This window comes from Rhinolophus sinicus, chromosome 16 (assembly GCF_057876585.1).
Source record: "Rhinolophus sinicus isolate RSI-liver-muscle chromosome 16, RSI-T2T, whole genome shotgun sequence".
Taxonomy (NCBI): domain Eukaryota; kingdom Metazoa; phylum Chordata; class Mammalia; order Chiroptera; family Rhinolophidae; genus Rhinolophus; species Rhinolophus sinicus.
Window position 1 is genome coordinate 16,093,229 of NC_142516.1, and position 16,312 is coordinate 16,109,540.

Sequence of the window (16,312 nt, forward strand, 5' to 3'; positions counted from 1 at the left end):
ATCATTAATTATACCTCCCTAAGTTGTTGCAGAGATTAAGCTGGAGAGTTCATGAGAAAGGGCTTTTAATTTTTCATCAGGTCACGTGCACATGAAGGCGCATTGCGATCACTCTGTCAAAGAGCAGCCACCGGAAGGGCAATAGACGTATTTGAATCCACAAGCCTGTCCCCACCCGCTGTCACACATACACAGCCTGAGTTAGGCCTTAGAGATCAGCAGTCGGTTCCAGCACCTACCCACTCTGTGGCCTTGGACAAATTCCTTAACCTCTCTGAGTCTCAGTGTTTTCATCTGTAAAATGGAATTGTAGTAGGCCCTACTTCATAAGCTCATGGGGAAGGAGCACAAGATAGTGTCTCGGTCACTGTCAGCACTTAATGAATGGGGGGAGGGGGAGGAGTAAACACGGTTGGACTCTCTGTGATTACATATTATACTTGACTTGAGCGGTTGCGCTTGGGGTTGCCACCATTGTGTCCACACCAGTCCAAAGCCCTCCTCTCTGACACTGGCCCCTTTTCTCATCACTCCCCAGGCACACTTGCTAGAAATGTACCAGTCTGTTCCTTCCTCAAGGTCTTTGCTTCTACTGTTGCCTTTCCCCAGGATGGCCTTCTCCTGGCTCTTCCCATGACTGGTTCCTTACTCTCCTTCATGTCCATGATTAAATGTCGTCTCCTTAGAGAGGACCTCTCTGACCACATTGTCTCCTGCCACACCCCCCCACACACACACACACACAGAGAGAGAGAGAGAGAGAGAGACACAGACAGCCACGGTGCTTACTAAAGCTGCATTGATGTAGTATCTGTCTACTTGTTAGTTGTCTGTCTTTTCTCACCAGACTGTCAGCTGTATAGAGCAGGATCTGTGTCTGCCTTCTTTATCTTATATCCCCGGGACCTAGAATAGTGCCTAATGCCAATGAAGAATCCAGTCAATAGTCGTTGAATGATTTGAACACATTTCCAAGTCAGTGCAGAAATCGGGAGACACTGACTTCTCCCTTTCCCTCCCTCACGCCTCTAACTCACTGCCTCACCGTATATTCAGGGGGCTGCCACTGTGTGCCACGCTGCGGTCTAGTACCCTATCCCCATATCTACATCTGCCTCTCTCTCTCTCTCTCTCTCTCTCTCTCTCTCTCTCTCTCTCTCTCTCTCATAAATCTTACCTAATTCAATCCTCAAAGCAGCTCTCTAAGGCAGTTACTATCATTTTTCAGCAGAGTAGGCTACTAAGACACAGAGAGGTGAGATGACTGACCAGAGCCTCAAAGTTGGTCAGTGGAGAAGCCAATATTTGAACTAAGACAATTTATTTTAAGAGCCTGAACTTGACGTGACCACATTAGATTATGAGAAAAAGTGAACATGTAGAAATGATGGGGTCAGGGGATAGAAGCCATTTAACAGGATCTGTTGTGCAAAGATCCATGCCCAGATGAGTTGGAAACAATATGGAAAACAGATTTGCAGTCCTGACACCAAAAGCTACGTGGCTGCCACTGAACTCCAAAGTTTGCCCTGCTCCCGCAGTCCTGGCAAGTGCCACACAAACAGTTGAACCCTGAGTCTGTACAAGGACCCCTGCTCCTTCTAGGGATGCATTTCCAGTGCATTTTTGAGATGCCCGGAATCCCCAGCTCTCATCTGCTGAATTGTTTCCCAGCGTCTCCAGACTGCCATGTGTTTCTGCAAACAAATCCCGGCTCCTAGCTCAAAGACACTATTCCAAACGCCCAGGGGGCTAGGAGTCTTGGACAGAGCATTGCTGGGTTCCTCACCAGCTCCAGGACACCACCCCTGCCCGGGCACAGCCTGGGCAGCACATTGCAGAGACAGCCAGGGCCACCGCCATGGGTACTGTAATTACATATTAGATGAAATCCCAAAGTTTCCCTTTATTTACATTCCTACCCTACCCTCTTCATTTCCTCTCTTCATGCCAAGAATCAGCACAGAATTTACTGGAAACAGGAGCCCTCCAGGGCCGCGTTTGAAAAGTGGCTGCACAGATGATGGGAGGCGAGAGGCCTGAGGCTTAGCCTTCCTCTGGCCCTTAAGCAGCTATGTGTCCTGGGGCAAGGAGTTTCCACCTTGGAGGCCTCCGTTAGAAGAGGGATTGAATGGGACCATCCTGAAGGGCCGTTTCATGATTCAGAGGCTTTGCGTCTCAAGAGGTGATAGAAGCAAGAAATTGGAGAGAGAAGAGTGTGACTTGGGTAAGGAGCGCTCCATTCAGTTTAGGGCTCCATATGTCTCCCCTTCTTTCAGTCTCAGTGACCCAATCTGTTTAGTGGGCCTCCTGTGACAAGTCCCCAATATGAGCAGACCATCTTCTGCGGGGACTTGCAGCTCCTGGGAGAAAGGAGATGTGCACAGAGGAAGCCTTCCATGCTGACCGGGGCCCTGGGCCGCGGCCTCTAGACCAATGCGAGCTGAGGCTGAGGCCCAAGGTTGATCCAGGACACACCAGGGAACGGAGCCAGGCTCGGCCTGACAATTCCTGTTCTGCTCTTGACTGCTTTTTATTCCCATTGTGAAACTTTCTTAGTCCTTTTTTTTTTTTTTCTCTTCAATCCTCCCTCCCTCCCTCCCTCCCTCCCTCCCTCCCTCCCTCCCTCCCTCCCTTCCTTCCTTCCTCTCATCCTGCATTTCCTCCCATTTTTTCAACATCTCCCCTTTCCTTTCCCCTTTTGTTCATTTTTGAAAATTGTTTCTGTCTGGCTCTTTTCTTTTTCCCCCTCTTTCTTCCCTTGTCCTCTCTCTGTCCTGTCGTGGATGCTGCCTCTCTCTCAGTGTCACTCTGAATTCCCGTGTCTATCTCCATCTCTTTGCGTCTCTGTGTGTATTTCTCTTCTACTTGCTGTCTCTGCATCTGTCTCTTGTGTCCTTTTCTCATCACTGTCTCTGTGTCATTCCGTCCAGGACTTCTCTTCTTCCATCATCCTGTACATTTTCCCTCCCCCACACTGCCCGCACACCCAGCCTCAGTAAAAGGGACTTAGGCTAACTCTGGGTGTGGCCAAGGGTCCCAAAGCTCAGCAGGGCCAGGGGCCTCTAATGTCTCCAAACCCTGGGTGGAATGTGAACTTTCCGTGGCTGTGGTGCCCTGTCCTGTTGGTCAAGGGGGTGGGAAGTAAGGGGGGCAGCCTAGTGACTTAAGACTCAATTCCATCTAGCATCAGGTCAGGCTGACCTCTCCAAAGTGCACAGTTGGGGCCCCACAGAGGGGAAGAGCTGTCCACAAGCCAGAAGCAAACACAGCCGTGTGTCCCAAGCCAAAAGAGACTCGTAGAGGAAAAATAACCCTGTTTTTCAGCCGACAGACAGTGAGGCTCCTAAAACCTGCTGGGGACTCTCAGGCAGGCTGTTTCTTTCCTCAAACTGCGTCAGGATTTCATCCAGGAATGGGACGCCAGCCAGGGTTCCAGAGGGACAGGGCACAGACTGCTCATGTGAACTTGGGGAATGTGGAGGGATGGGAGCTGAGGCCACGCGGGAGAGCTGGGCCTTGAATGCCGGATGCAGGACTTCATCCCGCAGGCAGTGGGGAGCCAGGAAAGGCTTTTGAGGAGGAGCAGTCCATATGGGAACCTGTGTTCTGTGGTGTGGAGATTAGGCTGGGTTGAGCTGAGAGTCAGGGAAGCCATCTGCTGCAGGTAGAGAGGGAGTGTGGGATCCTCACACATTTGGGGACTCAGCAAAAGGCACAGTGAGTGGGGCACATGCTGGAACAAAGTGGAGAAGCATGGGCTCAGCGCAGTTCTGGAAACATCCGGAAGCACCTTTTCCTGTTCCTAAGAACTGACTGCACTGCAGAGTACTCAGGAAAAAGATGTATTTTGGGGGTATCTACCATATGTCTCATGCACGCTGGGGGACATGGGGCAAACTGTCAGCTGGGCTTTGTAAGGAGGAACTTGCCAGTGGCAGCAATGGGACAACATGGAGATGCTTGAAAATAGGGAGCAGTGAGACGGTGCTCAGCTAGAAACAGAGCGGAGAATACTTAGCTCTAGCTAATCTGTAATATGGGCGAAGATAGACCCAGCGTTGAAAAATCTTCTAAGCCCCAAATCTAGGTGTTTAAGTGAAATCTCCTAATTAGTACTTTCTGGCAACCAATTTAAAACTGGTCACATAAATCAATTTTGTAGTTCACAGTTAGCCTGGGGCATTAATTTAGAATCTCTAATCTGGATCCATTCTCTCAGTGTATAGACAAGGAGGCCGAAGTCCCGATAGATCCAGAGACTTCACAGTGGAGGCAGAGCCAGGAGTAATACATAGAGGTCCTAACATCCAAGACAGGGCTCTTACGGGTAGGCTCCGACCCTCACCTTTTTCCTTAGGGTCACCTTATTAGGAAGAAAGAACAGAGATAGCTCAGCATGAGGAGAGGGTCCCGGGGTGGGGGTCACAGGCCATACTAGGCTCTGTGCCCAGCTTTGCTGCCCACCCACCAGGGGTCTCGGACAAAGGGCTTCCTCTTTCTGAAGTTCAGTTTTTTCCTTGTTACAGCGAGGGGATTGGAAGGAGAAACCCCTTTCCTTGCTGCTGTTCTAGGACTCTAGGAACTCCTGAAGCTAGGAATGGACCCAGCTAGAGGCCAAGCCGCCTAACTTTTCCCTGCTCCATTGTCTTAGCTGTGGGTCTATCCCTGCCTGCTGAGGGCTGCCCGCCCACCCCATCTCCACCCCACCCCGACTCCCACCTCCATCTGTGAAGGAGGCTGTTGATGTTAATAGTCTTGAGGTCATCCCTGGAAAGGTGTTAGCAGACTGCAGGGGGTCGCCATGAATGATGTGTAGAAACTCAGAGGCCAGAGAGAATCCAGGTTTCTGTCATTTCTTCTTGTTTTTTTCCCTGCTCTGTTCTCCTTTCCCCCAAGGACAGACTCCCCCATGTGCTAACAACCCCGTTCTGCTTTCATATTTGCATCATAGCTTAATAGAGCTTGAGGCTTCAGATATCATTGACCCAAACCTTCTCTCTTTATAGGAGGAACTGAAGTTCAGGGAGGGCACAGGGCCTGCCCTCGGTCACTCAGAGAACCAGTGTCAGAGCTGGGCTGGACCAACCAGGGCTCTCGACTCCACTATACCTCACCTGCTGCTCTCACGTCCTAGGTCCGAGCACACAGGTGCCCCTGATCCTCTGGAGGGTCTGAGAGGCTAAGAGTCTGGGGTCTTAAGTCAGATTGTCATAGAGTCAATTCAAATTTCAGACACTCTCTGGGTCTATGAGCTACTTATTTTCCCTGGGTCTCCATCTTCTCATCTGGAAGGTGAAAGTCTTTCTACCTCCTAGCCTTTTGTTGTGAAACAAATATAGAGTAATTAACATATGCAAAGCTCCCAGGCTTAGCATGTCCAGCGGGCAGTAAGTAGGTGTTCAATAGCAAGTGGGTATAAGATGGTTCTTTAGTAGGTCTTCACCAGGGAGGACCAGGAAGGGGACGTGTATGTGGGTAACTGTCCTGCCCACTGAAAAACTGCTCACATTGCTCTGTTCTCTCGGAGCTTCTCCCAGGAGTCCTTTGAACATGAAATGTGGCAAATTTGTGATTGTTTTCCCCAAACATCGGACGCAACGAGAGGTGCCTTCCCTTATTCTTTTTTTTCTTCTACTGTTCCTTAGCCCATCCTCAATACAGTTCGCATGATCATAGCAAATTGTCAGTGATCCAAGAGTAGAAGAGATTTTAGAAACCATGGTTTAGGAATCTGAATCTCTAACACACGGCCTGGCATCTAGTACATACACAATTCAGCAAATACCAAAGGTCAGTAACAGGTATTACAGGTTGAATGGATGGAGTCGGTCCTTCATGTAAACATCTGCAGCTGTTAGCCAAAGACATGGCAATGACATGACCCCTGCCCGCCAATCACAATCCCCATTGGCCATTTATCAATTACTGCCTGCCATGTATTGTGTTAAGTCTTTTATGTCCACTAACTCTTTAAACCTTCACAATATGGTACCCTCTAAGGCACATACTATAGTATCCCCATTTTATATACAAAGAAACAAAGACAGAAAGTCTAAATGGCTTACTCAAGCTCACCTAATCAGTAAATGGCAGAAACATATGTCTAACGAGATATCTGGCTCCAGAGTCCACTCTTCACGTAGGCGGTAGTGCAGCTGAAATTTGAAATTGTGTGGCTCAAATTAAAAGAGCTTTGCCCAGTGTTGGGGATGAGCAGCTACTTATCCTGGGGTAGAGGGTCATCTGCCCCACAATAAAGGCATGTGAGTTTTGAGGAGCCGGTGTACCTTGGAGGAGGTGCATTTGGGCTGTGTCTGAAATAATGGACAGCATTGACCATTTAGAATTCGGGAAGTTACTGCATCGCAGGCAGAGGCAACGGCTGAAATAAAGACCAGGAGGTGGGAAGTTGGAAGTACACATTAGGGAACAGCAGAAAGTTCAGGATAGTTGAGATATATGGTCTATGAGGTTGGAGAAGCAGGGTTTGCAAGGCCTTGTTATACAGACTGAGGAACCATTAATTCGTCCCGAGCAGCAGTAAGAAAGCCGAATTTGGGTTTTAGAAGGATCTCGGTGGAGTGTGGGTTGGCGCCCCGGAGGCTTAGGGACCTGTTATTATAGCCCTGGTAAGAGATAATGAATCTGGAACTAGAACGATGGCAGAGCAGAATGAAGAGGAGAAAGTGGATGAAGAGAGTCATAGGATGTGGGTTGTTGTATTCAGTTTTCTTTGGGAATCTATCAAAAGACAACCAATAAGCCAGCTTCATCGAGAAGAAATATCATGGAATCTGAAATTTTAAAATCTAGATTCAGATCCTGACTACCATGTCACATTTGCGTAACCTTTGAAAAAATGCCTAACTTTTGAGATCAAGCCTTTTCCTACATCCAGAGAGTGGGAGTAACGAATTCTACTTAAAATGTGTGTGTGAAATTTCCAAAAAAAAAGTACTCTATCGGTCAATTGCTGGCACCTAGTAGGCTCTTTATTCATATTAATTTCTTCGCTGTTTTTCATTTGCTTCATTCTTATTGCAGTAAGCATTCATGTTCATTCTCTCTCCCTCCACCCCTACCCCCAGCCCCCCTTACTGCCCAACTTCCCTCTCTCTGTTCCTCTTTCCCCAGGATGCCAGAAATGAAATAACATTCTTTGCATGTTTGTTCTAAAGCTCCTGGCAGCCTTCCCACAGACCCCTGGCTGGGTCAGGACTCATTTGCATTAGCATGTGTGAGGCCAGCTAGAAGGGGAGGGAGAGGCCTGTTTTCAGGGAGTTTCATCAGGGGCCTCTGCCAGAAAAAGGAGAAGTTACTATTTCTTTCTGGGAAACATTCACAGATTCATACAAGCAAGGAAGGCTGGGGTGCTGTCTCACTTGTCGAGAGGTTAGTGGGTGGGTGAGCTGCCTGCCTGACTCCCACGACTGTATCCAGCTTGTCTCATCCTTATCACAAGCCTACCCCCAGAAATCTCTCTTTCAATGTATGTAGTAACTTAAGACCATAAATAGATCTTTCTTAATCATATCTATGGCTTGTAACACGGAGAGGAGCGAGAACACAGGGGGTAAGGAAGACACTCAGAAGCTACAGGATAAATAAACAGCAATTTTGCTGGCTTCCAGCTGGATAGTAAATCAACAAAAGCATCTTAAAAAAAAAAGCAGAGGCAATCCCTGGAGTTTTTTTTTAATTTGTTTGTTTTTGCTTCAATCCTGTGAATTTTTTTAAATAATATGCCGCCTTGGAGTTACGCTTTCTTCCAGGAATCTCAATAACCTTGTCCAAATCCAGATAACCAATGGCAGGCCAAAGGGAGTCCCCTGGAGGCGTCTCAAGAGAGCCCGTGGCACCATGAAATGTGCTGACCCCAGACACAAGGACCATACCGTTGACAGAGAGGCAAACCGCGTTCTTGGTTCTGTAGTGGACAACCTCCCACATTTTCCCTTCATTACTTTTGAGTTTCTACTCAGGATCTGTCTTCTTCAGGCAAGACATTTGCCTTCTCCTTCCTAATACTAGTCATGTAAATACTGCGGAGGAAAACATAAAAGAATCAATGATACGATTGACAATTATTTAAAGAGTGCTTTTCATATGCCAAGCCCTGTTCTAAATGCTTCACATAAATGAACTCACCCCTTCCTCGCAATAACCCGACCACGAGGACAGTAGTTTATCATATCCATTTTGCAGATAAGAAAACCAAAGCCCAGAGAAGTTAAGAAACTTGCCTAATAACTTGCTCTAGTCCGTAGCAGAGCCAGGATTTAAATTCAGACTGGCTGGCTCCAGAGCCCAAGTTCCTAACCATGAATTAGCCCAGCCTCCTCGGAAGCGCCTGAGCAGTTAATGAGCCTACGGCACATCAGGTCTTGTGCTCTCACCCATCACAGGGCCCTGGCACACGCTGCATCTCTTATTCCTTCTTGAGTTCTCAGACTGAATGCCGGTTCCTCAGAATGGCATCCGCACAACTCATAATCTAAATTATGTTCCCCATTCCTTTCCTGTATTGCAACTATTAAACTTTGCAGTGGCATGTTTAGCTGTGTGTTAATATCTGTCCTCAATTAGACTTGACTGTCTATCAGGGTAAACATGGCATCCGTTTTGCTCATCTCTGTATCCTCAACTGCACACACATGCAGAAGGCACGCAGTAAATATTTATTGGATAAATACATTGATACGTGTAACATTATATTTAATCATAGCTATGATCCTATGAGACAGACACATTTTACTCCTCACATTAAGGGTAAAGAAATAAAGACCCCCCCAGAGGTTTCATAAATTGGGCTAAGTCACTGAAGGTGTAAATGGCAGAACTAGTATTTGAAAGCAGGTGTTTTCTGACCTCGGAGTCCATGCTCTGAACCTCTGCATTTATTCCCTCCTGCGAAGCCTTATAAGTGACCAATAGCAGGAATGAGGCACTGTGTCTGCCCTAAAGAGCTCCCTATTCTACGGAGAGGAGCCAAACGTGTATACCAACCACCGTATCATAAGCCAATTAAAACTGATGCACTGATTGTACAATATCACACAGATCAGCTAGAGAAAAAAAGTGGGAGAGACCAGGAAGTTCTTGGCAGCCAGGAATTACCTCCTCTGGCCTTTCTTTACTTATCCAACACACACTTATCCTCTAAGGGTACGCTTAAATGTGGCATCCTCCCTGTGAGTACGGAAGTTTGTTCATTCCTGTCATTTTAGAGTGTGTGTTTCTGTCGCTGTGAGGCTCTGCACTGCATGTTGGGGGCCCAGAGGTGAACAGCACATGGTCCCTGTGGCATGGAGCTCCTGATAAAATGGCCCAGGCTATGCCGCTCAGAGGACAGAAGGCCTCTCAGCCCAGTGAAAGCTGTCCAGAAAGGGTGACATTTTCGTTGAGTTTTAAAGGATGAATAGAATCCGTAAGATGAAGCTAGGGAGAGAAGGGAAAATGGTTTTCCAGGAAAAGGGAGACATATGTACAAAGTTATTGAAGAACAAGGCAACATAGCAATTTACAAACCCTGCTCGAGTCACCGTGGGTCCAATGTGAGTGATAAGGCTAGAGAGGTTTATGGGGCTCACATCATAAAGGGACTTGTTTTTCTGGCTAAGGAGTATGGGCTTTATCTCGAGGGGAAAGGGAGCCCTTAGGGGTTTGAGCCAGTTGCTCAGTAGACATTGTCAGATGTGTACTTTAGGAAGATCACCGCTAACATACTGGCAAGAGGTTGGAGGTGGGAGAAAACGGTAGGAAGCAAATAAGGGAGCTATTCTCAGGGCCTGGGGAGGGCCAGTGAGGCCTAGTGTAGGCCAGCATTGGGAGGAAGGAGGGTGTTTGCAATCTACAGTACAGATGAACGGGATGACGTAGGGAGAAGGATGAGCCAGAGACGACTCATCAACAGGCATGGATTTATCCAGCCTGATGCTTATGGGTAAGAATTCTACTTCAATCCCTTGCCTCTGAGGCTGGCGCAAGGTAGGGCAGGACTGGTGACAACCAGAAAGCGTTTTCCAAGCACCTAGTAGGGACTACCACTGCCCTCTGGAAGATGTAAAATAAATAAGCCTATGGAGGTTGGCAAAAGTCCCCATGATTCCCTTTCTAAATTTTAAGAGCATTTGGCTCTCACCTGTTTCTGAAAACAAAGAAATTCTTTAGTGGTGTCACTACCATGTGAGGGGCTGACGGGGTTGAAAGGAGAATGAGATGTGGTTCCTTTCTCCCAGAGAGCTCACATGCAAGTGGAGGTGACAGCAGTAAAGGACAGGTGGGGACAGAGTCACCCATGGCTTCATGTCCTAGGTACTAAGGCACTCAGAGGAAGGAGCAATTAGCCCTCTATGAACAGGTATAGGCCTTTTCCACAGCCTGGAAATTTGGTTCTGGGCTGGGTCATGCAAGGTCGCATGACCCAGCAGTGGGAGAGGTTTTGTTTGCTGTCACTAGATTGAAGTGCAGAGCCAAGCAGAGGTCCTGTCCTTCTGGGACATACATCCACTACAGTTCTGCTGACAATAACAATTGTGCCCCCCTTCCAATTCTTAAGCACTTAGAAATGCACCAGATACTATGTTAAGTGAGTGATGAAACATTATCTTGTTTCATCTTCACAACTTTCTGAAGGATATTTCTGAAGTATGCGAGTATATGAGTCCGGCCTCTTGGATGCAAGTGACAGAAACTCAAATCAAAGTCACGTATAAAAACATGGAATTTGTCCACTTACATAACTGGAAAGTCTAACTGTTATATAGACTTTCAACCGCACCAGAATCTGGAAGTTCAGATGATAAGGACTCTGTCTCTCTGGTCAACTTTGCTGTGTGTTGGCTGCATTCTGAGGTGGATTTTTTCTTAGGAGGGGTGGGTGGGGAGACGGTCCTTGGCAGCTGTAGGCTTTGATCATCCTCACGCCTATGATCTCAGAAGGAGACACCGTTTTCCTAACATCCCTGTCAAGCCCAGGAAAGGGTTCTGGTTGCCTTACTTGGGTGATGTCACCACATTTATAGGGGGACACAGGGACGTCAGAGAGACAGTCCTGCCCAAATCACACTGAGAAGTGGAGAAATGGTTCTTAAGTGGATGTAGGTACCATGCCTCCCAGAAAAGGAGTTAAGAAAGGCTAGGCACAGGAAACGAACAAACCTGAACACAAAAACGGTTTTCCCCGAGTCTTATCATCCCCATTCTACAGATGAGGAAACTGAGGCTCACGGGGGTGAAACACAGAACAGGGTCCACATCTAGGTCTTTCGGATGCCATCCCTCTAGATCCTTCACCACTGCACTGCCCTGCCTCACTCCACAGTGAATGTTCTGTGTGAGGAAGATGGGAAGATGGAAAACGCCACTCAAGTGTAGCAACCAATCTCATGAAAAGGGAATGGGCAGGAGGGCCGCAGAGAAAACAGGCTGGTGTGGATGAGAAGCAGGGTGCTGTGGGGAAGTGCCTAGAAGTCCCAGCCTCATAGTCAGGCTTTGGGAAACGTTTGCGGGACCAGTGATGTCAGGCTCGTTGTTAGAGCGGGGAGTGATGTGGAGACGGTGGATGGCCGACCATCTGGAGAGAGGTGTCTCGGTGCTGCCTTAGTCCTTGGACCTCTCCAAACGTCACAGAGAGTTTTCTGCAAGAGGGAACAGTTTCGTCTTCAAAGTCAAGGTGAATGCAGCACCAGGAGCCCTCCACCAAGCCGCTGATTAAGTGCCAGCTCTATCACTCTGCCACTATGTGTCTGTCCTTGATTAAAACGCCCCCTCCCCAGCCTCCTTGCAAACCTCACATTCTCTGAATGCAAAATGTGGGCAATAAACCTGCTTTGTCTTGCTTTCAAGGTTATTTTTGTAATAAGCTTTGCAAAGTGTAAATTGATTGGTGTCAGGCATACGTTCATTTGTTTGCTTTAATCATGAAAACAAAAATAAAATGTAGAAAGTATGGAGACAGCATAATAAGCCACCATGTGCCCACCATGCAGGATTAATACATGTCAAGACTCTGTCACATTTGCTTCTGAGCTCTTTCTTTTCTCCTAGGAGAAATTAAAATTAAACATACTCTTGAAGATGACTCTGTCTCACCATCACCAGCTTATTCTGCCCCCCTCTTCCCTCCTAAGATACAACCACTATCCTGAATTTGTGTCAGTCTAGTCTAAAGAGCAAAAGGAGTTTAGACTTCCCTTTTTTTTTTCAGTTGCTTTTTTGCTTTTTAATTTCCACCATCATCCCCAGTTTAATACATTAGCAATTGAAACTGCAGCTGCTTCCAGCTGACACTTGGAGCTTTTGTTATTATTTATTGTTAATATTTATTTAATTTCTGTTACAACCATATATTTAAAACCCAAGCACAGAAAGTCCCACTGGGTCTTATCTCTCCTGGGAACATTTTTACCCCTTTTTTTTATGTCAATACCTGTAAGAATACAAATAAATATTTTAATAATGTATTCTTCTAATCTCGTGCTTACGCAAAGTCTTACGTCTCTCAGAGCTTGTCCAGCCGTGGCGAGGTCTTATCAGGGCTAGATGCCCCAACTGTGCCCAGCCAGCTCTTTGCCCTTATTCTAGTAGCTCAAGGTTTCTAAGGCCACTGTGTCCAGTCAACCAGAGAGGCTTATCTTCATGGGGCTAAGGGAGCCGGATGGTGGCAGAGGCTCTGAGATATTAGACAAAAGCTATGTGGGGTTGCCTGAGTTCACAGCAGTGGTCAGACCTACTGGCTGCACAGTGAGAAGCATGCAGTTCTGCTGGTGGAGACAGACAGCAGACCTGGGTTCGAATCCTGTGCTCCACCATGTTTCAGGCAGGTGTCCTTCCGGACTAGCTGCTAGGCTCTGAGCCTGCTTCTGCAGCCAGCATCTGGGGGAGCGAGAGGCACCTCCCTTGCAAGTTTCTGGGGAAAACAGGGATCAAGCATGTGGCACCTGTAAGTGCCTGACTTACCAGACATATAGACATAGACATGGATAAATGTCCACACTACCTGCCTTACTTACCTGACATAATGGCTGACGGGAAGACGTGGTAAGTTGGGCCATATGGGCAAGCAGAGGACCGGACTGTGTAGCCCAGAAAGCAAGCATCAAAGGAGTGAGAGGAGGAAAATAACATTCAAAACAGAGCAAAAAATTGCAGAGTATTAAATCTCTCTGGGGATTCCACTGACAGCCCATGCTAAGTGGAGGGGAGGCAAGGTGACACCTTTGAGGAAGGGTACCCCACTCTCAGCACTGTTGTTAGTCTTCACTGTGAAGCCACTCACCTATGTTCAGTGTCTGTACAGCATCCTGCCTTGGAAGCAGGATTCAAATCCTGAAGTTGCTTTGAACTTCCTGTGTGACCTAGGACAAGTTGATTGCCCTCCCTGAGCCTAAACAAAGGGTTGAATGAGCTCCTTGACAAGACCGTATCCTGGTGCTAACAATTTCTCAGCTTGTGAGAATGCTGTGAGTTCTCTTTAGGAACTCAGGGTGGACGTAGGCAAGGCTTTCGTTAGGGCTTTCTGAGCAGCTGCTTCCAGCTCCTCTGCAGCTCGCCACCACCACCACCATTGGGCAAGTCCTGTGTGTTCTCGTCACCGTTAACCTTTCTATTGGCAGCCTGGTTGGATAGTCAGTCTGTTAGTCATACTATATGCACCACATAGCTTTACTCTCTATTGCGCTGGCTTCCTAAGTTGGTGAGGGTAACAGCTCCAAGGTGTCACCTAAGGAAAGACTTTGCCAACCTCTCACCCCTTCTCTGAGTAGTTTTACCAGTGTGTAAGTTCTAGCCTTTCTTAGTCACCATCAGTTCATGTGGATATGTCTTACCTGTTCATGTGTCTTTTGGATTAGGACTGAAATGTTGTTAATTCGTGGTGGGGGTACTTACAATCCCAGGAATGCAGATTTGGGGTCAGGTAGGCTCTGGGATTGGACCCTGCTCTGCAACTGACTAGCCATGTGATTCAAGGATGGCATTTCATCTCTCTGCCACTCTGTTTCTTTATCTGTAAATATACATGAATATAAGTAATATGATCTACCTCTTAAGGTTGTTGTAAGGAGTAAATTAGCTAATATGTAGCCAATGATGGACAAAGCTGATATGTACACATGAGCTATAGCTTACCTCCTTAAGTAAATTGGGAGCCCCTTGAGAGGGAGGAGCCATGTTTTTATATTTCTTTTTAATCTCATCTCACATAGTGTCCACTGGTGCAAAGGGTTGCTGGGCTGCTCTTGCTTTTGTAATAGCTACAGCCAAGGCACTTGGGTGCGCATAGGTTTCTACAGATACTGTGAAGTGAGCAAACAGCTGTTTAAACAGACACAGAGGGCCTAGCCTTCCTAAGTCTTCGAGCTTGTAAAAACTGTAATCTTTCTCCTTCTCCTCTTCTCTGTCTGCCCCCTCCTTTCCCCAGCTTTCCATGCTGAGGATGGGAAAAAGGATCCACCCTTGGCCTGGAACAACACACATGTGATTTCTCATATTCTACTCCCTGTCTACACACACACACATACATGCGCACACATACACACACACACACGCACGCACAGACACACGGACATATATCCATGTCTGTATCTATATCTGTATCTTCTTTTGTTCAGTGAACATTTATTGAAGACTTACCATGTGCTCTAGCACAGTTTTTGCCACTGTGGGTAAATCAGTGACCGAAAGAGAATAAACATTTATTTTTATTAATTTGGTATTCACGTGGGAATGACAAACCAAATCGATCACTACAAGAAACAAGAAAATTATATAATGTATTAGAAGATCATACAGATTATGAACAGAAAATAGAGCTGGGTAAATGGTATTCTAATATACTCGTAGGTGTAGCAGTTGAGATGTAGTTGCAATTTCAAAGGGAATCTCATTGAAAAGGATTTGTAGACGGCAAGGAAAGGCACTGGAGAGAGGACATCCAGGCAGAGAGAAGAGCTATGCAGGTTGTTGGGAGTTTGCCAAAGGTTCAAGGTGAAACCACACTGTGTTGAAAACAGATGTTTAGCTTTGTTTATCAAAGAAACAGAAAATGCAGATGAACATCTTTAAAAATAGTAATTCTAACTATGGATTGAGCTGTCCCCATTTGTCAAGAATTTGGCTAAGGGCATCTTACTACTAAACGTTGTTAGGGGAAATCTCCTAACAACCCTGTGAGGCAGGTGGAACTGTTTATTTTATTAACAAGGAAAGTGAGGCTGGAGGAGGTAAAGCACTTACCCAGTGTCACATAGCCCGTAAGCAACAGAGATGATACTGAAACACAGAAATTGACTCCTAAGCTCTGCAATGTACTGAGGTTTGGAGCAGTCCTGCTGCTGTCCCCAGACCCCTGCCTTTACAAGTAAACCAAAGCCATAACTGCTACCCCACTAAGGATTCATTGAAGGCCCCCTGTTTTCCGTTTAAGTAACCCTGTCTACTCACATGAGGAAGAATGAGACAGAGGGTGGGGCAGGAGATTTTGTTCAAACTCAGAACTCAGAAAGCTGCAGACATAAAAGACTCAGGCACCAAATTCCTGCCATGGCCACATTATGGAGGCAGGATCCTTTTAGACTGGCATCATGGGTTTTGCCTTTTTTTTATAGATCTCTCTCTCTCTCTTTTTTTTTTTTTTTTGACGATCTAATTTACATACCACAAAATTCACCCTTTTAAAGTATTTTAGGATATTCACAAAGTTATGAAGCCATCACAACTAATTCTGGAACATTTTAATCATCTGAAAAAGGAACCTGCTCTCCACTAACAGTCACCCCCATTGCCTCGTCCTCCCAGCCCTGGCAACCACTAATCTATTTTCTGTCTCTAGGAACTTGCCTATTGTGGACATTTCATATTAATGGAATCATGCAATATACGGTCTTTTCATCTGGATTCTTTCACTTAACATAATGTTTTCAAGGTTTAGTGATATTATAGTTTGAATAAGGACTTTGTTCCTTTTTATTCAATTCTACAATAATATTCCATTGTATGGCTATACATCATTTATGAAAATTTGTGTACAAGTTTTTCTATGGACGTGTTGTCAATTCTCTTGGGTATATACCTAGGAATAGAATTTTTAAACAGACTATTTCCCTATTGAATTGTCTTGGCACGCTTGTTGAAAATCAGTTGGCCATAAATGTATGAGTTTATTTCTGGACTTTCAGTTGTACTACATTGATCTATATCTATCCTTACACCAGTATCAGACATTATTGATTATTGCAATTTTCTAGTACATTTTCAAATCAGGATGTGTGTCTTCCAACTTTGTTTTCTTTCTCAAGATGATTTTTAC

The 16,312-nt window shown here is 46.2% G+C and overlaps 1 protein-coding gene across 4 annotated transcripts in view; it reads left to right on the forward strand.

Moving 5' to 3' along the window:
- The window catches only part of ASTN2 (astrotactin 2), an 839,436-nt gene that overhangs the window by 787,684 nt on the left and 35,440 nt on the right, over positions 1-16,312 (forward strand). The gene's annotated exons all lie outside the window — the stretch shown is intronic.